The 24,775-nt window shown below is 41.3% G+C and overlaps 1 protein-coding gene across 2 annotated transcripts in view; it reads left to right on the forward strand.

The window, feature by feature from the left end:
• The first annotated feature begins 4,189 nt into the window (after positions 1-4,189).
• Positions 4,190-24,775, forward strand: part of LOC115132725 (transcriptional repressor p66-beta-like) — a 41,362-nt gene continuing 20,776 nt past the window's right edge. For both annotated transcript variants that reach the window (XM_029665448.2, XM_029665449.2), the window contains exon 1: positions 4,190-4,386. The gene's annotated coding sequence lies outside the window, so the exon portion shown is untranslated. The remainder of the gene's footprint in view (positions 4,387-24,775) is intronic.

Here is a 24,775-nt window from a genome sequence, read left to right on the forward strand (position 1 = left end):
AAATCCAGACTACGGTTTGCAACTGCACATGGGAACAAAGATCGTACTTTTTGGATAAATGTCCTCTGTTAGATCTGTTTGGCCATAATGACCATTGTTATGTTTGGAGGAAAAATGGGGAGGCTTGCAAGCCGATGACACCATCCCAACCATTAAGCATGGGGGTGGCAGCATCATGTTGTGGGGCTGCTTTGCTGCAGGAGGGACTGGTGCACTACACAAAATATATGGTATCTTGAGGCAGGAAAATTATGTGGATATATTGAAGCAACATCTCAAGACATCAGTCAGGAAGTTAAAGCTTGGTCACAAATGTGTCTTCCATATGGACATTGACACCAAGCATACTTCCAAAGTTGTGGCAAAATGGCGTAAGTACAACAAAGTCAAGGTATTGCAGTGGCCATCACAAAGCCCTGACCTCAATCCTATAGAAAATTTGTAGGCAGAACGTAAAAAGCGCGTGCAGGCAAGGAGGCATACAAACCTGACTCAGTTACACCAACTCTGTCAGGAGGAATGGGCCAAAATTCACCCAACTTATTGTTGGAAGCTTGTGGAAGGATACCCTTAATGTTTGACCCAAGTTAAACGATTTAAAGACAATGCTACAAATACAAATTGAGTGTAAGTAAACGTCTGATGCACTGGGAATGTGATGAAAGAAATAAAAGCTGAAAGAAATGATTTGTCGCTACTATTTTTCTGACATTTCACATTCTTAAAATAAAGTGGTGATCCTAACTGACCAAAGACAGGGCATTTTTACTAGGATTAAATCAGCAATTGTGAAAAACTGAGTTTAAATGTATTTGGCTAAGGTGTATATAAACTTCCGACTTCAACTGTACATACCATTGCACAACCCACTGCCTCGCGTATAATACAAAATGTAATTAAGTAGTCGTGGAGGGAAATGACCACTCTAGAACACAAAGCAGGCTCACAAAAATGGCTTGACTTCCTGTCTTTGTGGGGTATTTTGGGGCAGCAATGATAGGTCACTTCTGGGAAAGGCTCTGAATGTGTTTCAAAAATACAATACAGTACAGCAGTTAGAGAGATGACCGGGTGGCTATGGACTAACCTGTACCCCTGCACATTGACTCGGTACTGGTACCCCTTGTATATAGCGTTGTATATAGCCTTGTATATAGCCTTGTTATTGTTTGTTTTTTGTGTTACTATTTTTCCTTTTGTTTATTTAGCACATTTTCTTACTTAGTGTTTAAAACTCAGTATTGTTCATGAAGGGCTCATAGTAAAAAACTCCCTATAAAGGCAGGAAAATATTAAAAAACCTGGAGAGGAACCAGGCTCTGAGGGGTGAACAGTCCTCTTCTGGCTGTGCCGGATGGAGATTATAATAGTACATGGCCAAGAATACAACAGCTGCTGTATTCGGCGTATGTGACAAATACATTTTTATTTTACTTGATATGATTTGGATCATAAAATAAGGAAAGCTTAGTGTCTCTATTTAGAGTAGGGGACATAACCAGGAACTGACCACTATTAAGGTTCACTTGACCCTGACAACCTGCAGATAGAGGATGTGTTTATATTCTGTGAAGATTTTCCCTGTAATCTTAATTTTATGTTTCATAATTGGTGCCGGGCAGCAGGTAGCCTAGTGGTTAGAGCATTGGGCCAGTAACCGAAAGGTTGGTGGATCGAATCCCCGAGCTGACAAGGTAAAAAATCTGTCATTCTGCCCCTGAACAAGGCAGTTAACCCACTGGCTGTCATTGTGAATAAGATTTTGTTCTTAACTGACTTACCTGGTTAAATAACATTTTTTAAATGTTTAAATGATGAGAGAGTCCAAAAAGAGAGAAGTAATCGGCAACAGATACAGCAAGAAAAAAGTCTCAGATGTTTGGCAGATGTATTTCTCATATTTAGCCGGGGTTAAATAGATGCACAAACACACCCTGAACACGCACGCACACAGACACACACACACCCTGAACACGCACACAGACACAAACCCACCCTGAACACGCACACAGACACACACACACCCTGAACACGCACACAGACACAAACCCACCCTGAACATGCACACAGACACACACTCTCTAAAAATGAAAAGGTGACTGCAGTCATCATATTGTGTCCATAAAGAGTGGTGAAGCTTCTATTTTCACTATACAATACATAGAGACTGAAGAACCCTGAGCAAGAGTCGGCTTGGTTTTGAGGCATTACCTCATCCCATTGATTAATGTCAATTAGTGAACAAAGCTCCCTAACCAGGTTTCCTTGGCTACTCTTTGTGGTTAATGACTTTCGACCAAACAAATGACTTGAAGATGTGTGACCCTTTGGCCTTGCCATCATGAATACATCATTGGTTGATAATGTAAAATTATATTTTACAGGACATGGCTAAGCCAGCTCAGGTTATAAGACTAATGTGACCCAGTTTAATATTTAATCGTGAATAATGAATTCTATATAGTGTAATATAACATTTATGGTAAATAAATAACAAAAAACTGATGTCAAAATGATTATTTAAAGATGGTAAAACCTCAAGATTACATCACTGGGGGTTTACATGAGTAGCATATAGTATTTGTGATTTTATATAATCGCCTGATAGGACTGTACAGTACATGTAGTATATTGACTGTACGGTTACATGTGTTGGCCAAGTGCCAAGCGAGAGTTTCTTTGCATGCCGCTAGAGGGCTCAGTTATTGCTGTTGCAAAACATTATAATTGTTTTAACAGTAAATATCAACACAATCGCGATTAATATAGCGTAAACTGCAGCTCTGCAAGCCTGGATAGGGTTGCAAAGCTACCGGTAATATACCAAAGTTACTGGAATCTTCAGTAATTTTGGTAATTAACAGAAAATCTATGGAAATCTATCGTAACGTTGGTAATTTATACTTGAATAACTTTTATAAAACGTATTCCATATAGCACTCATGTTTATGTGTCCATATTGTCCATGAGTTTCAATTAAATTACCTCTGCAAGGTTTACAACTATTGACTTTTTCACAACTGCCACTATTTTGACTCCAAAAAATTGACAACAAACACATATTTACACATAGTAAAATAAATTAAAGTGTGTAAAAAATATAAAGGATATGCTGAAAGCCTCATATTAAACATCAATGGTATTTACAAAATGTATGGTTTATATTTAGGATAATATTTAACAGCTTTGTCATTGATCATTTTTAATTATCATCTTACTTATTTATTTCATATATTTTACATGTGATATGACCAGAGAGAGGGCCCGAGATAATTACAGACACCTGTAATAATCTGAAGTACCCAAAAGGGACACTACATGTCATGTGCTAGATTACATAAAATCCTTGAAAGATACCAACATTCTGGTAGTTTACTGGTAAAACTTCGAAAGTATCCAGTAATATACACTCACTTTTTTAGTAAAGAACAATATTGCTTGCCTTTTACGCACGGCCTAAAGTGGAGTTCATCAATACTTCGAGTCAAATCCATGCTTTTAACAATCCTATTTTTGTTCCAAAGATGCATATTTTAGTAGATGCAACATTTACTTTCGATTATCTTATAGTTTGTTAAGTAGGTCAGGCATTTTATTGTTCGTGCCTCAACGCAGAGAGGCTATACATTATTGATCGTGTCATCGTTCATCCATTCGCTATCACAATAATCGATCTCATTTCTATTGTAGCCTAAAGGATAGGATACAGATGTGACATGATCTTGTCTATGAATATGCATTATACGTAGGCCTTGTATATAGACTATATATTATTTTGACAATTCCTAAATTGTGTTAAACAAGTTACAATTTGAAAAATATAAATGAAATAACACCAAATTGATTTATTTAATTTCCGCTTTTACGCATATGATTTACTGCCGTATAGACAGACTATCAAGCGTTTAATCGGGTGTTCTTCTTGGTAGAAAAGCGATTCTACAAGTCACGAAAATACTAGGTTCAAGATGAGTCGTAGAAAGGGCATTGTTCCTCGGAGATCCAGTCGATGGCCATCGCTGAATGAAGAGGGACTTAATACTGTTGTCCACTCTTTATCTGTCAATGTAGTACGCTTGCCTTGTACTGCGGACACGGCGCCCATAACAAGCCATTTAGTTCCCATCATTTCAGTGCTTTTTGTCCCCTCCCCTCTAGACATAGACAAAAACACACACCTTATAATAATAGGGGCGCGCCTCCGACACAGCCGCCGACCAATAACCCGTCTGTCTGGGCTGAGACCAAGGGGATGAGCGCTCGTTGAGGCCCAATCAGAGCTTTTGTGTTGCCTGCCGGTGCCTGGTCGTGAGGAGCTACTGCAGCGCTTCAGGATCGGAAAGAGAACCCTGAGCTTGTGGAACCTGAGGGGTAAAGGCGAGTCAGGTGAGTCCGAGGATATGGATGAGGCCTAGCTAAAATGGAATATCATTTTTGAAATTGCGGCGGCAGGATTTGGATTCTTACGGGTGGTAGAGTGAACTCTACTTGGGGTAGTAATAATCACATCCAACGTTATAGTGGTGACTCAGGGGTAAATGTGGCGCAAAGACAAACAATACCATAGCATGGTTCGTATATTGATGCAAGTTTATTTGCAAGCCATCAACAACCAACGGTTGAAAGTGACTAATCAAGGTCTGGGATAATTTGATAGGCATTTTTTATACATGTCGCGCATTGTCATAAGGAACACATGTTAAAGAAACGAACGTTTTTAGAGAAATATCAAACATGCGGGTAATAGCAACATTGTAGTGAATGTCTCAAATCCGTTTCATTGTTTCATCTCGAGTCTCTAGGGGTTAACTCATATTGGCGGAGAATGCTCTGTGTGCGCCCGGTAGGCTACACAAGCAGTGCATGTGCACACGGTAAAATCCTCCAAATATACCCACATTTTTCGCTTTAAAACCCCTTGTATTAAGATTATCCATGTGTACTACCAATGTAGTGGTACTTGTAGACACAAGACCAAGCGGTAGTTTCACAGAGCTGTGTGGAGAGCGCAGCGAGTAGCCAAAGCTAGTGTGCATTGTAGTTGATGGCTGTACAATTAGAGGAAAAATCCGAAAATGCATCAGCCATGTATGTAAGTGAGGACGTGCTCTCAACTGGTTCCATATGCACGCAAATGGCTGCTTGACATGTAAGACTTGAAATTTAATTCACGCGAATGTATGTATTGATTGTAACCAACGGGCAGCCACTGATAAACGGCAGTAGATGCCTAGATGACGTTAGGAAAGAAACGCAAATTAGCTAATATGTGCTGGCTATTATTCTCGGTGCAGCAGAAAAGTCAATAGTGAGAGAGCGCCTAATTTATTTATATAGGTGGTTTGGGTAGAGCCAAGGCTACTGAACCGGGACAAGCTGAACTGTCTGGTACTCATGCGGCTTTGGCAACATTTCGTGGCCCATATGTAGACTCACTTGCCAGGCAGCTGTTGGAAGAGAATAAATTGCAATATACATTTGTTCCCAATGAGAATAGTCCTAACCCATTATATTAGCCTATCGATGGTTAACAGATTGCCAAAAGACTGAGATTGAATTAAATGTCAATTATTCTACTCTTCACTCATTGAATTACTTTCTAAGAATGAATCTGACCGCGGGAGCTCCTAAGTGTCTATATAGGTCTAATTATATGCTACAGTTTTATGGAACAATGTAAGGAAAAGTCTCAGCGGAATTGATGAAGACTGCTGTTAGTTGGAACACAGGTGGGCCCATTCTGAACGCAGGAGGACCCATTCCTAAAAGTTTCAAATATACCCTATGTCTGCTCTATTTTGGGGTCTCAACTTCAGAATTACACAGGGGTATTCAGGTGCAATGTCAAGTTATTTTTGAGTTGAAATTTCAGCCAAGAGGAAGTATTTTCTTTCAATCATATATGGAAAAAGAGATGCATAACCAGCTGTATCTTTACCAATCCAAGATATGCAAGAATGAAGGGTAAACACATCTAAACATGAATCCTGCATCGTGGGTCTTGTTGTCTGAAGATTTTATTTGTTTATTTACATTTCCCTTTGTCTTTATAAGCCTACAATACATTTTTGAGATGTATTTCACCTGTGCTTTGTCACCCACCAGACACTCAATTCTACCAGAAAAAAAATATAGAAGTACAGTCCTTTCTGAGCCCTGGGAAATCCAGTGCTCATTTCTGTCTACCTTTCTCTCTCCCTTTCTCTATGAATGAAAGTCTGCAGTCTCTGAATGGTAGTCCCTGGTGTTGAACACTGTCGAGCAGTATGAATGGACGGTTACGGCACTGCTTTGTCAATGATGGAACAGCCATCGCCATGTCCTCCCAATGTGTATCACTCTACCATCCATCTGCTCCTTCCCACACTGTATATGTATGGAGAAAGCTATGGCCCTGATCACACTCAACTACATGGGGTAGAAGAGGAATCCATTACAAATGTCTTGTCATTTTTGTGGGGTTGTTTTAGCATATTTGTGAATGCTGTCCCTGATATAGAGCATCGATAGTTCATAATCAAGGAGGGTTTACTCAGTTTAGGTAGTATGTTACATACAATGTTATTTATTTATTTGATTTGTTTGCAGTTCTTTAACACAATTGATGTGCTCCAGCAGATTGGAGCTGCCCATGAAGGGATTTCACAGTGTGCACACTTTTAATTTCCACGGTGCCTTATCGCAACTGACTGCCTGGTGTAGCAATGCCCATCAGGCCTCCGTCACTCGCCCTCCTGCATTTTTGATGCGACGTTGTGCCAAGATTCAACTCTTACAAATTCCCACCGTACAGATTCAGTTCCACAAAGAAAGGTCGAGCTAATGCCTTGTTAAACGTTACACGGTTTGGTTTCTGTAGATGTGTATCATGAATGCAGTATTTCAGATCTATCACAAATCATGGCTAAGCCAGTCCCTTGGCTCAATAGAACCTACAGATGCCATTTTTATAATCCGTTAAAACTATCAGCCTCTGCATCTCATTTAAGGATAAGCAACTGCTTCCTCTCCTGGGAACAAATATGTTCCAAACAAACATGGCTTATAAGAAGATTGTAGGCCTACATCAGACAAACTGGACAGTTTATGTAGGCTTTATCATTTTTTGAGGGAAAGATCACAACAGAACTCAATGTAAGTGGCCTTGGCTCTGCTTCAGGATCATTGACCTTGGTCAAAAGAAAAAAGGTGAGAAAATAAACAGGCTGCCCTTTAAACACCCCCTTTGTTCAAACACAACAAAGTGACAGGCTCTAAATAAGGGACCAGTGCACCTGCAGTTGGGTAACAATAGACCAGGTGCCCTCCACTGATGTACTTAGGATCCAGCCACAATGACCCCTGATGAAAGGAGCATGTTGTGGTGGAGTCCCTCGCATATTCACTATCCTAATATTGATCTCATTACCTTTTTATGGGGAATGTATTTTTCTCACGTGGTGTGGTGAAAAGTACAATGTTGATTGCACTCACCCATTGAGTCAGACACTCAGTGCTTGTTTCAAGAGACCCTCATTTTTGGTGTGTGTGTGTGTGATGACCCTACCACTGAGTTGGCATGTCCCGATTGACTCAATGGCCCTGGGTTTGGCAGGAGACTGGAACTCTCACAGATAAAGCCTGTGTGCCTTGACACCAGCTATTCACCAGCTGTTGGTTCCTGTACCCCTGCACATTGACTTGGTACCAGTACCCCATTGTATATAACCTCGTTAGTTATTTTGTTACTTTTCTTATTTTTATTTTATTTATTTATTTTTTCAGCAAATATTTTCTTACTTTAAAAGACAATCTGCATTGTTGGGTAAGGGTTTGTAAGTAAGCATTTCACGTTAAGGTCTACCTGTTGTATTCAGCGCAGGTGACATAAAATGTGATTTGATTCTATACAAAAGCAGAGTCATTTAAAAAAAAAATTTTTAACCAGGCAAGTCAGTTAAGAACAAATTCTTATTTTCAATGACGGCCTAGGAACAGTGGGTTAACTGCCTGTTCAGGGGCAGAACGACAGATTTGTACCTTGTCAGCTCGGGGATTTGAACTTGCAACCTTCTGGTTACTAGTCCAACGCTCTAACCAATAGGCTACCCTAGAGTCATGACAACACCATTACCTCAGACTTTCCTATGACAGTGTACAGGAAGCTCTCTGCAAAATATCAACAGAGAGTGTGCCACTTATTGGTCTGGAGAAGCTATGGTTCAGCGGCTTTTCCACTTAAGTTTTTATCAGAGATGATTTTATGAAGAGGTAGTGTAAATTAGGACGGTAGCTGTAATTTTTTTATTTAAAGGAGGTCAAATTTGCAGTTGTCAGTCGGCTTTGGTACCACTAGCTTTGCTATGTTATTGTCCAGCATTCAAGTAGGCCTATGTTATTTAAGCTCAAATACATTTGCAGTGCAAAAGGATTGTCATACCCAGCACACAGCCTGTGATATCTTCTGAAAGCTGCTGTGTCCAATGAAACGCCGTCCTTGTGTTTTCAGTCGTGGAAGAGGGACCCCATTTAAAATCTATGCTCATTTAGGGGTCCATACTTACTTGAATTAAGATATAAACGCTCTCCGTTTGAGGGGAGAGAAATCTGTATAATTACATCTTAATCAGGAAAATTAAGTTTATTTAAGAATCCGCCCAAGTGAAAATCCTTTGAGGGGGAGAAGCCTTGTCGACAGTAGATTATTGATTGATATGTGCGATGTTAATGAATGTATGTGAAGTGTAGCAATAAACAAGGGATCCATCTTGCATAGCAACGTGTGTAAAATGAAAGGAGAGTGCAGAAAAATGTGTCCTCACAGGCTTCTATTTTCTTCTGACATGTCCAGTAACAATGTTTTTCAAACAATATTGCAGTTGATTCACAATGCAACCTGGTACGGTAACTTAGTATTGAGAAGATCACTGTAATGCCGTGTTGGTTTTAGCCATTTTCTCGCTGTCCACAGGTCATGAAAGGTCAGCACAGCAAGTGATGTCCCCTTATTTGCGTATATAGTTTATGGTTGAACCTTTAACCTATGCTGTTCCTTGAAATAATTATAATTGAAACCAGTCCCGGTTCAAGTTGGTGAGTATCAATGAAAAAGACTTCAGTTTTAGTGAGAGCCAGGGCATTCCCAAAGAGGAGTGCCGAGGCATGCATTGTGGGATACCCTTGCTTGTAATGTGCTTTCTGTTCAGTGTAAGTCGTGAACCAAAAATGTGTAGGTTATATGAAATCCCCAACAGCTGCAGGCTATACATACTTACACATAGCCATTGGTTTACCGAAAACCATTGTTTGAATATGGAAGTGAGATGGGAAAGTAATTGGCTAGTCTTTCCCACAGATATTACACAGGTATTGCATTGGCCTATTTGTTGTCAGTCAAAGAAAAAGGTACCTTTACTACTCACATTGGAATGCCCCTTCTTTTAACGGGGCCTTAGCCAGCAAACCCAGAAGAAGAGTATCAATTTCATTCAATAGCAGCATGGGATGTAATTGGTTTGCGAATGGGTCTCAAGAATGCTTGGTTTTGCATGTTAAGTGTGTATGTTTGGCGTCACGGCCTTGTTAACACCTGAATGGGGGTGGCTGTGTTGTTCAGTGGGCTTCACGCGAGGCTGATTAAACCCTGTGCAGAAACAATCAGCCCAGATGAATGGCTCCCTGCGACGCTTAATTAGCAGACCTCCCCAACGTTTTTGCTCGATAAGCAAAACGCAGCTGTGGAACTCATGTGGAACACGTGGTCGCCAAGCATCACCAGGTCCCAGATGACTCGTACCCTTTCAGACAACTGCATACCACCCTGCATCTCACTGATGGCTTGCCTCCAAATGTAAGCAGGATTGGTGCTGGTCGGTCCCTGAATGGGAGACCAGATGCTGCTGGAAGTGGTGTTGTAGGGCCAGTAGGAGGCAGTCTTTCCTCTGGTCCAAAAAAATAATCTCCCAATGCCCCAGGGCAGTGATTGGGGACATTACCCTGTGTAGGGTGCGGTCTTTCGGATGGGACATTAAATGGGTGTCTTGACTCTCTGTGGTCACTAAAGATCCCATGGCACTTCTCGTAAGAGTAGGGGTGTTAACCCCGGCGTCCTGGCTAAATTCATACCATCATCGTCACCTAATTATCCCCAACTTCCAATTAGCTCATTCATCCCCCCCCCCTCCCCATGTAACTATTCCCCAGGCCGTTGCTGTAAATAATACTTTTTTCTTAGTCATTTTATCTGGTAAAATACCCAAACCTTGTTGTGCTGGAATATGTATTTTGTTTTCACATGGTCCTTTCCAGCACAGTTCCAGCAAAGATGGTGGATGTGTAACCAGTTCAGCCCAGTAACGTTCAGCCCAGTACCGTTCAGCTCAATAGTGTGAACAGAGTAGCCTATAATTGGTTCGATCAGACAAAGTGAGACCTTTTTGAATGACTCCTTTCATAAGAACATTTTAGGTCCACAGGGGTCCTAATGCCACTGTGTTCTCTTGTGTTGAACCTCTGCCATTGTGTCAGTGACCATAAAGGTTAAATGCGTATGGCACCATGGTGGCTAATTGGCACCGTTGTTCTGGATGAGTAGTTTTGCCTCCCAGTAGGCTTTCACTACATCCCCATTTCTGGGTATTCCCTTTTGATTAATTGTGTTTTCTGTTTGTTAAGAGCTTAAAATGAAAATGATTTCACTGCAAAGGTAGGCTGGGAGGTGTGCATGAAGGGGATGAGTTGGGAAAATGAAAGGCTGATGGACTGAAGAAGAAGTGGTGTCTATGCTTGGTCCGGTTATCATTTGCATGACACTCAAATTAAGATGGATTGACAGTGGGAGGAACATGGAGGGTTAACAGCAAGGTTACATGAAATTTCTACTTTTTACATGACCATGTATAAAATACTGCTTTATAGACTTGTAGCATCTCCATGTAGATGAGGAGACAATTATGCAAGAGTACCCCCTCAGACTTGGGTTGACGAAGAGAGGGGGTGATGTGTAGGCAGGTTTTGTATGTAGGAATTTCTATATTGGACTCAAGAGTCTGAAGTGACACTATATATTGACATAAGTAACTCTTCCCACCTGTCAATGAGAAGGTGTTTCCCTTCTTTTAACACTTCCCAGATCCGGCAGGAAGTAGAATCTCACATTTTCTTGCGGTAGATTGTGTGGCTGGTGTGCTACACTACTGTAGCTCTCCTTTTGTTGCACTGTGTACATTTCACATCTTTCAACCAAAAAAAAGTAATTTGAAAATTACTTAGACGTAGTTACACCCTACAAAAATAATTTAAATTTTTTTGGTGTCCCATGTCTTGTTAAATGAAGTTAATTTAATTGTCACTTTCTACAATGTTTTTTTTGTCCACCAAAATATACCTTTCACACAAATCATACCACTTTGACGCTGTGACCTTTTGTGGAACGCATATCCTGCCACGGCTTTGGCCTTTTCCCGCTCTTTTGACCTTTTTCCCCCCAATGTTGAACTTTTCCCAATGTTGACAGTCAGGACGTGTCCTGGCTGTCATGTGTATCATTCCCTGTCATCCAAACACTGTCCCCTTCACTGATTTGTAGGGATGTCTGTGCTGTTATGAATCAGCCAGAAAAGTAGTAGTAACAGAATTGTTAACAGTGAACACCAGTCCAGTACACTTATACTGTAGTTTTCATTTCTTTCCTCTTTGTGTCCTAGTGTAAAGAGAATTAAGGCCAGTAGGTGAAGGAGACTCTATGGCGTCCATCTCAGATTCTCCTTCAGGACAGCGTTTCTCAATGTACAGTGCATTCATAAAGTATTCAGATCCCTTGACTTTTTCTACAGTTTTTTTATGTTAGACATATTTCTACAATTTAAACAAAATCCTCATCAATCTACACACAATACCCCATAATGACAAAGCGATTTTTGCTAATTTATTAAAAGCAGAAATACCTTACATAGATTAATATTCAGACCCTTTGCTATGAGACTCGAAATTGAGCTCCGGTGCATCCTGTTTGATTGGTGTCCACCTGTGGTAAATTGAATTGATTGGAAATTATTTGGAAAGGCACACACCTGTCTAATTTAAGGTCCCACAGTTGACAGTGCATGCAAAAACCAAGCCATATGTGGTCGAAGGAATTGTCCGTAGAGCTCCAAGACAGGATTGTGTCGACACAGATCTGGGGAAGGGTACCCAAAAATGTCTGCAGCATTTAAGGTCCCCAAGAACACGGTGGCCTCCATCATTCTTAAATGGAAGAAGATTAGAACCACCAAGACTCTTCATAGTGCTGGCTGCCCGGCCAAACTGAGCAATCGGGGGAGAAGGGTCAGGGAGGTGACCAAGAACCGGATGGTCACTGACAGAGCTCTAGCGTTCCTCTGTGGAGATGGTTATCCTTCTGGAAGGTTCTCCCATCTCTGCAGCACTACACCACTATACCAGCAATAACATCTGCTAAACGCATGTATGTGACCAATAAAATATGATTTGAGTGGCCAGACAGAAGTCCCTTCTCAGTAAAAGGCACATCAAAGCCCACTTGGAGTTTCCTAAAGGCAACTAAAGGACTGTCAGACCATGAGAAACAAGATTCTCTGGTCTGATGAAACCAAGATTAAAGTCTTTGGCCTGAATGCCAAGCGTCACGTCTGTAGGAAACCTGGCGCCATCCCTATGGTGAAGCATGGTGGTGGCAGCAGCAGCATGCTGTGGGGATGTTTTTCAGCGGCAGGGACTGGGACACTTGTCAGGATCGAGGCAAAGATGAACAGAGCAAAGTACAGAGCGATCCTTGATGAAAACCTGTGCCCCAGTTTGAGGTCTTGAGCGCTCTGGAGAAGATTCACCTTCCAACAGGACAATGACACTAATCACACAGCCAAGACAACTCAGGAGTGGCTTCGGGACAAGTCTCAATGTCCTTGAGTGGCCCAGCCAGAGCCCGGACTTGAACCTGATCGAACATCTCTGGAGAGACTGAAAATAGCTTTGCAGCGACACTCCCCATTCAACCTGACAGAGCTTGAGAGGATCTGCAGAGAATGGGAGAAACTCTCCAAATACAGGTGTTTCAAGCTTGTAGTGTCAAAGGTGCTTCAGCAAAGCACTGAGTAAAGGGTCTGAATACTTATGTAAATGTAATATTTCTGTTTTTTAAATTCTTTATAAACTAGCATAAACCTGTTTTTGCTTTGTCAATATGGGGTGTTGTGTGTAGACTGATGAGGGGGAAAAAACAATTGAATCAATTTTAGAATAAGGCTGTAACTTAACAAAATATGGAAGTCAAGGAGTCTGAATACTTTCCAAATGCACTATATGTGTTTGATTCCAGCACTAGCCCACCTGATTCAACTAGTCAATTCAGCCGTTGATTCATTGAATCAGGTGTGCTCATGAGTGGTGGAATGGAACAAATATGTGCAATGTTTGCGGGTCCCTGAGGACCAGGTCTGGAAACACTGTCTTCATGTGACTATATGTCCTTCACCTGTGCTACTCACTATTGAAAATACAGGGCTATGTCCTCGTTGTCTTTAACCACAGCCCTCTTCCTCTCATATGAGCATGTTTATGCACTGGAACAGATTTGCTATTCTGCCCCTTGAGATATTTCCTCATCATTGTCCTTTATGGCAGCATCAGCTGACCATGATGAGAACTACAGTTTGCCTTCTGCCGTAGGGCACCTTTGTGTGGTGGTGGCCAGACCTCAAATATTTTCTGTTTGTGGTGTCACCCCACAGATGGCATCGGAAACGAGCAAGATGTTTTCTTTGTAGCTCCCATCTCTCTTCCTGTAACCTATTTTCACCTGGCCCTGTATAGTGGGATCTTGTGTTGTCCTTTTGTGTGTGACTGTATACCAGTGAAGGATCAGAGGAGGAAGGGGAGGAACATCCTCCTCAGTGAATTTAATACACATTTAAATGGTAAAACATTTTAAAGTTCAAATTTTTAGATGACTATAATAAATATAATTACATGTCAACAAATAATAGATTAAAACACATTATTTGCAATGAAGGTCTACAGTAGCCTCAACAGCACTCTGTAGGGTAGCACCATGGTGTAGCCGGAGGACTGCAAGCTTCCCTCCTCTAAGTACATTGACTTCAACACAAAACCTAGGAGGAATATGGGTCTCATCCCCATCCATAGACTTGCACAGTAATTATGACAACTTCCAGAGGATGTCCTTCAGCCTATTAGAGCTCTTGCAGCATGAACTGACATGTTGTCCTCCCAATCAAAGGATCAGAGAATTAATCTAGTACTGAAAGCATAGATACAGCTAGCTAGCACTGCACAGTATAAATTGTGGTGAGGTAGTTGACTCAGAGAAAGACAATAGGAGAACAGTTTTGAACAAATTTTCTTCCAAAATAAAGAAGCTAGAGATTTTTTTTCTTCTGTTTGACACTCTTTTACTCACTTAGCTAGCAAATGCAGCTAGCTAGTTTAGCACACTGAAACACCCTATTCAAACAGAGGGATGCTATGTTAGCTAGCTCGCTATAACTTTCCAACACAATACTGGAACTCTTCCAAGTCGAGGTAAGCTTTTGGTATTACTAAATAATTGCCACCGGGCCCCCGTTGTAACGGCTTACTGTACACTACCTTTACTGCAGGATTGTAAAGGGTTTACTAACGTGTTAGTTCTATTACGTTACTTTAGCTAAAATGGTGGAAACGATGTAGGCTGTGTGTTGCGTCTGGTCAAATACAGCTGATTTGTTGTGCATTGAAGTACTGAAGTACTCAAGCGAAGGGAGAATTTGAGAGGAGATATGTGAGACGGAATACAATGTGGCTGCTATGAAAGTGAACTGTGTGATCAGGGGTGTATTCTTTCCGCCAATTCTGTTGAAAACGTTTCTTAAATGGAAGCCAACCGCACAAAATGGGGATAAATATACCTGAATTTGTCCAATAGAAACTCTCGTTTGCAACTAATGATTACACCCTATATCAGCTAGATGCAGGCAAGAGAGTGCAAGGCATTATTGAATGTCACTGTCTGTCCAGTTCCCTACTCGGGGTCCGTGTCCCGTCACCGACACTCATTTAATGTGAGCGGTTTAGAGACGCACTCTCAGGGCTACCGATCCTGTCTTTGAGCAGTCCCAGAGATCCCAATATTTTCAAACATGTTTGATTTTATCGGAACAAAATCTGCAATGCTCTTGTAGTGTGAGATGTGCAATGACAAGTTTTTTGAGAATGGCGATCAGCAATAGCCAATGAGTGCTCGTCAAAGAAGCCTGTGAGAGGTTGTTTCGCGTCACCCAGAATTTGTAGACTCTCGAGCAGGAGCCATGACTATTAGTATGTGTTTATACTTGCCTTTAACCAAAGCGTCTAATCAATCTAATCACATCGTTGTTTTTTCGCAAGACAGCATGGTGGTATGGAGAATCCTCATGACCATGTGAAGAATCTTGTAGTGTGTGACAACCCATCTGTGCCAGATCGTTGAGCGTGCGCACCACTACGTTGGCAAGACAAAAACATACAGGAAATACGGTCACTTAATGTGAGAGGCTCAACGACGTTAGGATTTTGAAAGTTGTGTAGTGTGCATCCGGCATAAGAGTATCAGTTATGTGATTCAAGGGGTCAGGGTTCACAGGGTTTAATGTAGAAAACCTGCCTGTATGTCTGTTTGGTGTGATGTGTTTCTTGTGCCTTTTTGTGTGCGTCTATAGGCATGTGTTGATGTCTTCACTGAAGACATCGATACCCTCACTGCCCCATTTTATAAATCTCACTGCTACCTCCGTCTCTCCAGATGGCCTATGTTCCAGCATTTTTTCCTATTGAATTTTTTTTTGTTTAAACAACGTATGCCCCACCCTGTGGTCTGAAGTTCCGCAATGATCCCTTTTTGTCAAGATGCCAGGTTTAGAATCAGCGTCTTGCAAGAAGTAGCTTTTCCTCTTTCTGCCCTGAAAGCACAGGGGCTTCATTGCCCCCCTCCCCACTCCCCACTCCTCTCTCTCTCTCTCTCTCCCTCCCAACCTCACTCTGACTCTTTCTCTCTCACTGTCTTCGTGTGACGTCCTGACCACTAACGGCTACATATTAAGAGATAATTCCATACCCTGAGGTTACAAACCGGCTTAGACTGGCTCGCTCGCATTTTGACTGCGCTGAGTACTCTGGGTAATAAAAAAATAAAAGTGAACAGAATTGTAACTCTGCTTTTAAAGGAACAGGACACTAATTTATGCAAACAGTGACAAAGTTTGGGTGTTGGGTCTGAGAAACGCAACAGCCACATCCAGAAATACATGTGGTGGCTTTAGTAGGCTACAGAGGTTCAACGCAGTTTGGTAATCGTGGGGGTAACCACACATTCTTAATGAACGAAACTCTATTCATTAGAGTAGACTTGTTTTCATGCTAAACCAATGACTTGGGATGGGTTATGACTCAATGCCCTTTGTTCTACCCTTGCCTCTCCAATTCCTCCGTGAAGAGGCAGAGTACCTCGAATAGCAGTGTCACTAGTCAATGTTATGCAGTTACGTTACTGTAACGTAGGTCAGTGAGAATCCGGTGTCAGTAAAAATCAGAATTAGTTCATCTGTATGCTGCCTAATGTATACGCCACAGTACTGTTTGTCGGCATGCATGTGTATGGCTCACTTAAAGTGAAAGGGTTCCATGGTTGACATATGCACACCAAAATCAGCATCTATGAAAGCACAACGTCATGTCCATATGACCCACACTCCGAAATGGAACCTATTTGTCTGAATACAGTGTCTTCAGAAAGTGTTCACCCCCCTTGAATTTTTCCACATTATGTTGTGGTACAGCCTGAATTTTAAAATGTATTAAATATAATTTTTTTCTGTCATTGGTCTACGCACAATACCCCATAATGTCAAAGTGAAGTTATGTTTTTTAAATTTGTTACAAATTAATAAAAAATGTAACGCAAAAATGTATTGAGTCTAGGTATTCAACCCCTTTTGTTATGGTAGCCTAAATAATTTCAGGAGTAAACATAAGTTGCATGGACTTACTCTGTGTGTAATAATAGTGTTTAACCAGATTTATGATTGACTAACTCATCTCTGAGGCCTAAGAGGGTTTTATAAATAAGCATCAACCAGTGGGTCTTGCGACAGGTATAGAGCGATGACCAGTTTACAGAGGAGTATAGAGTGCAGTGATGTGTCCTATAAGGAGCATTGATGGCAAATCTGATAGCCGAATGGTACATGAACATCTAGCCGCTCGAGAGCATCCTTACCTGCCGATCTATAAATTATGTCTCCGTAATCTAGCATGGGTAGGTTCGTCATCTGAATCAGGGTTAGTTTGGCAGCTGGGGTGAAAGAGGAGCGGTTACGATAAAGGAAACCAAGTCTAGATTTAACTTTAGATTTGATATGTGCTGAGAGAAGGACAATGTACTGTCTAGCCATACTCCCAAGTACTTGTATGAGGTGACAACCTCAAGCTCTAAACCCTCAGAGGTAGTAATCACACCTGTGGGGAGAGGGGCATTTTTCTTACCAAACCCCACAACCTTGTTCTGAACATCTCCAAAACAAAGGTAAAGGGTAGCGAGAGCTTGTTGAACACTAAGAAAGCTTTGTTGTGGAGCATTTAACACAGCTGGCCCCTCCCCAGAATGAGTATAAGACTGTATCATCTGTATATAATTGGATGTGAGAGCTTCCTACTGCCTGAGCTATGTTGTTGATGTAAATTGAGAGTGGAGTCAAGGATTGAGCCTTGGGGTACTCCCTTGATGACAGGCAGTGGCTGAGACAGCAGATTTTCTGACTATATACACTGCACTGTTTTTTGGGGTGTCAAGTTTCAGGAGCTCCTTTAGCACCTCTGACTCAGTGACTGCCTGCAGGGAGAAACTTTGTTAGAAGGAGTGGGACATGAGGAAATGTTGGACGGGCAAGGAGGCATGGCTGAGTCAAATAGGAATCCTGACTTCATGAAGTGGTGATTAGAGCTCAGCCATGTGCTTCTTGTCAGTAACAACCAGATCAACTTTAAGGGACATGAGCAGCTGTGAACAGGAGGGTTTATTCTCCAGATCTTTAACCATTTTCCAGAACGGTTCAAGTTCTCTCTCTTGGGTTTAGACCCACAGAGAACTGCTCCTTAAAGTAACTAACACTGGCTTTCCGGATAGCCTGAGTGCACTTATATCTCATTTGCCTGAAAGAAAGCCAGTCAGCCTGAGTATGCGTGTTCCAAGCCTTTCGCCAAATGAAATTCTTGAGGTGGAGTAACTCTGCAAAATCACGGTCAAACCAGGGGCCGAACCTATTTTTATTTTTTATTCTCATTTTCTTTATGGGGGCTTGTTTGTTAACAATATCACTGAAAATATCAAAAAATAAGGTCCAAGTGTTTTCGACAGAGGGGATCAAGCTGATTCTATACCATTTTACAGAGGCCAGTTCATGAAGGAAGGCTTACTCATTAAAGTTTTTTAGCAATCGTCTATGACAAATCAGGACAGGTTGTTTCGCTGAGCAGCCATTACAAACACAGGCTGTAAAACAGGGATCACTAAGGTATCAGTCTGGTGTTTTCTGTAATGACCTATCAGGATTATTTGTGAGGATAACATCAAGAAGAGTAGCCTTTCCTGGGGGTTTGGAGTCATACCTTGTGGGATTGGTAATAATCTGAGGAAGATTTACAGAGTCCCATTGCTTTAGGACTTGGTTTTAAGCAATGCATTGCAAAGAAGTGCACCTATTGGTAGATGAGTAAATGTATAAAAAAACAGACATTGAAAATCATGGAGCATGGTGAAGTTGTTAATTACACTTTGGATGGTGTATCATTACACCCAGTCATTACAAAGATACAGGCATCCTTCCTAACCAATGCCAGAGAGGAAGGAAACTGCTCAGGGATTTAATTAGGAGGCCAATAGTGACTTTAAAACCATTACAGAGTTTAATGGCTGTGATAACTGAAGATGGATCAACACCATTGTAGTTACTCCACAATACTAACCTAATTGACAGTGTGAAAAGAAGGAAACCTGTACAGAATACAAATATTACAGAACATGTACCTGTTTGCAACAAGGCACTAAAGTAATCCTGCAAAAAAATGTGGCAAAGCAATTCACTTTGTCCTGAATAGAATGTGTTATGTTTGGGGCAAATCAAATACAACACATTACGGAGTACCACTCTCCCATATTTTCAAGCATATTGGTGGCTGCATCATGTTATGGGTATGCTTGTAATCATTAATGACTGGAGAGTTATTCAGGATAAAAAAAATAAACGGAATGGAGCTAAGCACAGGCAAAATTCTAGAGGAAAGCCTGATTCAGTCTGCTTTCCAACAGACACTGGGAGATGAATTTACCTGTTCAGCAAGACGGTAACCTAAAATACAAGGCCAAACCTACACTGGAGTTCCTTACCAAGAAGACAGTGAATGTTCCTGAGTGGCCGAGATGCAGTTTTGAATGAAATCTACTTGAAAATCTATGGCGAGACCTTAAAAATGGTTGTCTAGCAATGATCAACAACCAATTTGTCAGAGCTTCAAGAATTTTTCAAAAAATAATGGGCAAATGTTGCACAATCCAGGTGTGGAAAGCTTTGAGACTTACCCAGAAAGACTCACAGCTATAATCACTGCCAAAGATGCTTCTACAAAGTATTGACTAGGGTGTAAATACTTTTGTAAATTAGATATTTCTGTATTTTCAATAGATTTGCAACAATTTCTAAAAACATGTTTTCACTTTATCATTATGGGGTATTGTGTGTAGATGGGTGAGGGGAGAACATCTATTTAATCTATTTTGAATTGAGGCTGTAACACAACAAAAGGTGGAAGCATTCATACCCCTTGACTTATTTCTGAAGGCACTGTAGGCTGGAAAACAGCGCAATGTTTCAGTGGAGACCGCTATGGAGTTTAAAAATATATATTATTCTTCAAAAAACGAATTTGACATTAAATCATTTTGGATAAAATGTATTAACACTTTGAAAATTGTCAGTTTAATATTCACTCCTCGGTACCCAGTCATTTCTTCCTGGTTTTCCTGGAAGGGCTGAATAAAATATATGTTCTATTGAAATGAATGTAGTGATTTCCCATTCAGGTTCAATGTAGAGAAGTTACTGGAGCTGAAGGTAGAGTAACCAATGTCATCACGATCCCAGGATATACGACGAAACATTTGTCCAACATGTTGGTTGTGGAATATGGTGCTTAGGGTAACACTATGAATATCCCACACCTGTCTTTGAGACGACACATTTTGTTAATGGGCATTCTTCCCATCTGATCTTTGTGGCCATGGATTGTCATTTATGCTTTTCCAAAATGGAATAATGGAAACTAGCCTATTTAATAGGGCCTCTGAGCTAGTGTATGCTCATCTTATGGAAGGGAAAAAAACACATTGTTTGGTGTCCTTTCTATAGGCGTACAGATTGTCTGTCTGTCTGTATTTTGGCCTGACCTGCATCGCCTTCTTTATAACGTGTGCTCCAGCAGTGGATAACTGGTTCTGTGGGAACCATGACCCATTGAGTTCTGGACCGATTTGTTCTCTGCTAGGTAACCTAAACTCATTGGGTCCTGGACCCATTTAGTGTGTGATTGGTAACCATGGCCCTTTGGGTTCTCATCTGTTACCGTCCGTATAGTAGTCTCCAAACACCCAGACTGTGAGGCAGACTTATTTGAAGGAAATCCTGTGTTGTGTTCATTTGGCACCAACTGGAAGAAAACTGACTTAACTGAAAGGAGGGACTACATGGATGTTTTACATTGCAAAAAATATTTCCAACCTATATTTTAAAACTGATGAACACAGCCATGGTTGAGGATTCATTCCTCTTCCAGATAGTGTTGCTGCTTACCATGGATGGTCCATCAAGGCCACTGTTGAGCTCCGCCATGTCAGTCAGCTACCTCGGGGCTCACGTTTGTCTCTTTGTCTCCGAACTTCACACCCCCACACACTTCCTCCCCTTTGCCCCCTGCCGCTACCGCTGCCCAGCCCCACCTCCCCACCCTCTTCACCACCACTACCACCCTCCTCCCTAGCCACCCCTCCCTCAGGCGACAGTGTAACAGGAATTGATTAGTGGCATGGCTTGAAAATAGAAGGGGGTCGGTTGTCGTGGCAACTACCACAATGAGCGGTTGTCTTGTTTAATGAAGACCAGAGGTGTGTTTAAGTGTTGTGCCTGAGCAGGGGTGGTGGGAACGGGAGGTGTGTATCGATGCGGGAGGCGAGACGCGTACATTTGGTGTTGAGTATCTTTGATGTTTGGTGTTCTGTAGATGGCTCGTATTTTATGTTGGTGTGCACATATGTGTTTATATATATATATATGTGTTTATATTTATTTGGAAGCCCACCTCTCCATGCCATTTTTATGTGGATGTTGTTGCTTCTGATATGTGAGACTGATTTTCTCTGTCAGTCTAGCTCTTGATAGGCTTACTCAACCTGAGGGTATATAAACAAGAACCACCAATATGAAATATGTTGACAGACTTACAGCATCTTCTCACAGTTGCAGTGCTTACTATTGGCTTCAATCCCACATCTTGTTATCCATAACTCCTGAGCAGTTCATGCCAACCAATTACAACTCTGTGGCCATGGGCGCCATCCGCCTAATTGGCCTCATTAGTGTCAGAAACTAACCGTATGCAAATTCTGGTCATATTCCCAGCAGCCCCCAGATCTGAGTAATATATGGCAGGGCTGCCAGTGTGTGGGTTGATCAGGATGTAGGTCCAATTAATACATTAACCAATGAGCTTAACCGCGGCGCTCCTGCCCAGACCTTCCATTGGCTTTTCAAAGCTGCTGTGCAGTTTTTTTTGTTTTGTTTTTTCCTGTTCCCAGACATATCTTCATCAGCACAACAATTGTGATACGGTTGGCCTCAAATTCCCTTCTAACAACAAACATTGTCGTTGTAGAATACCAATAAGTATTTTAGTAGTTTGCTAGCAGTTTGTTGATTTCATGGCAACTAAATCACCCAATAATGTGACACAAAACTAGCTACCAGTGATGAGAACCTGCTTTGGACTTAAATGGGCTCATGTCACTGCTCTGTCCGAGGCTCTATTAATTAACATTCGTTATCTTAATGTATGCTAAAAGAGCATAATAAATGTGATCTATGGACTGCCACTTCTTGTCCAACTAATGTGACCTTTACCTGTGATCTGTATGTACCATACCCACAGCACTGACAGTTCTTCCAGAAAATATGTATTTTAAATGTGTAGATTTTGTGTTGATGGATTGTATTATTTATTTGTAAATGGTTTCACATAAGTCGGCATTAGCTGCTATTGATACCATGTAATGTCTCCTTATCGAAATTGTAGCTTATCCACTACCATCACCAGTTTTGTTTTTCTTTGTAGTTGCACAACGATTAGCGCAAAAAGCCAAGCTAACAGTATACCTCCCAGCAACTCTTAAAGCTAATCGGTGCATTGTTCCAAGTCCCTGCCTTGCCTTAGTGTTCCAGTGAATTTATTGGTGACTGATAAAATGGGGTTGTCTACATCTCTTCTACATTTGCTGGAAGTTTGGGATTTAGACGCTCTCTCTGTATGCTTCCACCACTGTCTTTCTGCCTACAACATTTGCCGATTCCGTAGTGTAATCTTTTCTCTTTGCATACAACTGCATCAAGAGATTCATTCCAATCAGAAGACCAATGCCAATCATAGTATTGATTTCTATAAACTAGATTACCGTTTTGTTTTATGAACTCATCAATCAATGTTGATTTTTGGGTCACCAATCCTGGAAACCAATACAAGGTTAGATAATTACTAACAAGGAATGGGTTTCGAACTCTTGTAGGAAAGCTCTGTAGAAACCAAGCTTTGGCCTCAAATGAAGCATTGGAACTCTACATCTCTGGCATTTTGGCGCTGCGAACCATAAGCTCAAGTTCCCCAATAATGCATTTCCCTTAACTATAAGCACTATAAAAGCAAGAAGGATGGATGGATCATCTGCAAATGCTATTAAACCGAAGAGATTTTGAGTGAAATGGAGGGAAAGGCAGAAATAGGACTTCTGCAACCCCAGCGTTTCTGACCCTTTATGGTGTTTTGTCACCTGTGATCGTCTCCTGTGGAGTTACGAGGCACAGGAATGGCTGCAGTATGAGATCATGAAGCCAGTGTCTGCTGCTGAAGTAATATTTCTGTTTTATGTGCCCTTGGGGATGTCGCACTCTCATCTAGTGCGTTGTCGCCTGTGAAAGCGAGTTCACTGTGTCTCGGCTCTGCTTTGCGGAACCCCATAGGACTGCTATCCTAATCACAAAGGATTGGCTGTTTGTCGTGCTGACCTTCAACCCCAAGCAGGGCAGCTAAACCATTTTAAATCTGGACTTTGTCTCCATTGTGCAGAAATGCAGGTCTGCCGCCGATTTTGAAAATCATAAATATCCCTCAGAAGTTCGGAGCACACAGCTACACTAATGAAAATAGGCCCTTATCTGATCCCTTGATACTAGGGTCGTAAACAGCTTGTGGAATTCAGAGGTACTCAAACTCTGAGGATACGTGAGGGATACTCGTGGGTCACGGCCAATTTTAAAAACACCAGTCACGTGTAGGAAGCATTTTTCAGCAACGGAAATCTGTCAAGTGATATGACCTACACATGATGTCAGGTGTCATTATTCCAATAGCATTATTGCAATGTTCAGCTGGTTAGTAAATGTTCACCAGTTTGAGAAAGCTTCATCGGATGTCTTTCAGAAATCCATGAATCACAATGGAGAGCCAGTATTTCTCCTCATACAGTTTTATATTTATCTGTGGCACAAGCACAACAACCTATGTCTATGGCTACCCTGCTTTGGAACTAGGAATGTGAAACTGGAGATTGGTCAGCCATCAATGGCCATGGGCACTGAGCTCAAATTTGAAAGATTTCTGCCCTATAGCCTCAGAGAAATTGACTCAACACTTCTCTTTTCACTTCACAGTAGTGCTGAGTGATTAGTGCTATTTCAAGTCAGTTCGGTTTCCATTTGATTATTAAAAAATAATCACGGTTTTCACTTTTGATTATTTGGGTGTGCATGTGCATGATTGTAGTGACGGCCCATTGCTGCTTATCACTTATTAACCATAATTTATTCACATTACTTTAATAAAGTATTTCAGTTGTTGTGTTTGTTCGTTTTATTTGATGACTTATTTGATTCCAAGTCATCATCATTTCTATAGAGCTGCTGCCTATGCTGTCTGACAATCACTGTTTTGTTGTTCTTTTAAGTACAGTGCCTTCGTAAAGTATTCAGACCCTTCACTTTTTCCCAATTTTGTTACGTTACAGCCTTTATTCTAAAGTTGATTAAATTGTTTTTCCTTTCCTCGAAAGTGAGCTCCGTTGCATCCTGTGTCCACTGACCATCCTTGAGATGTTTCTACAACTTGATTGGAGTCCACCTGTGGCAAATTCAATTGATTTGGAAAGGCACACACCTGTCTATATAAGGTCCCACAGTTTACAGCGCAAAATCAAACCATGAGGTCGAAGAAATTGTTAGTAGAGCCCCGAGACAGAATTGTGTCGGCACAGATCTGGGGAAGGGTACCAAAAAAATACTGCAGCATTGGAAGTTCTCCAAGAACACAGTGGTCTCTATCATTCTTAAATGGAAGAAGTTTGGAACTACCTAGACTCTTCCTAGTGCTGGCCGCCCGGCCAAACTGAGTAATCTGGGGAGAAGGGCCTTGGTCAGAAAGGCGACCAAGAACT

The sequence above is a fragment of the Oncorhynchus nerka genome, linkage group LG7 (assembly GCF_034236695.1).
Source record: "Oncorhynchus nerka isolate Pitt River linkage group LG7, Oner_Uvic_2.0, whole genome shotgun sequence".
NCBI lineage: Eukaryota > Metazoa > Chordata > Actinopteri > Salmoniformes > Salmonidae > Oncorhynchus > Oncorhynchus nerka.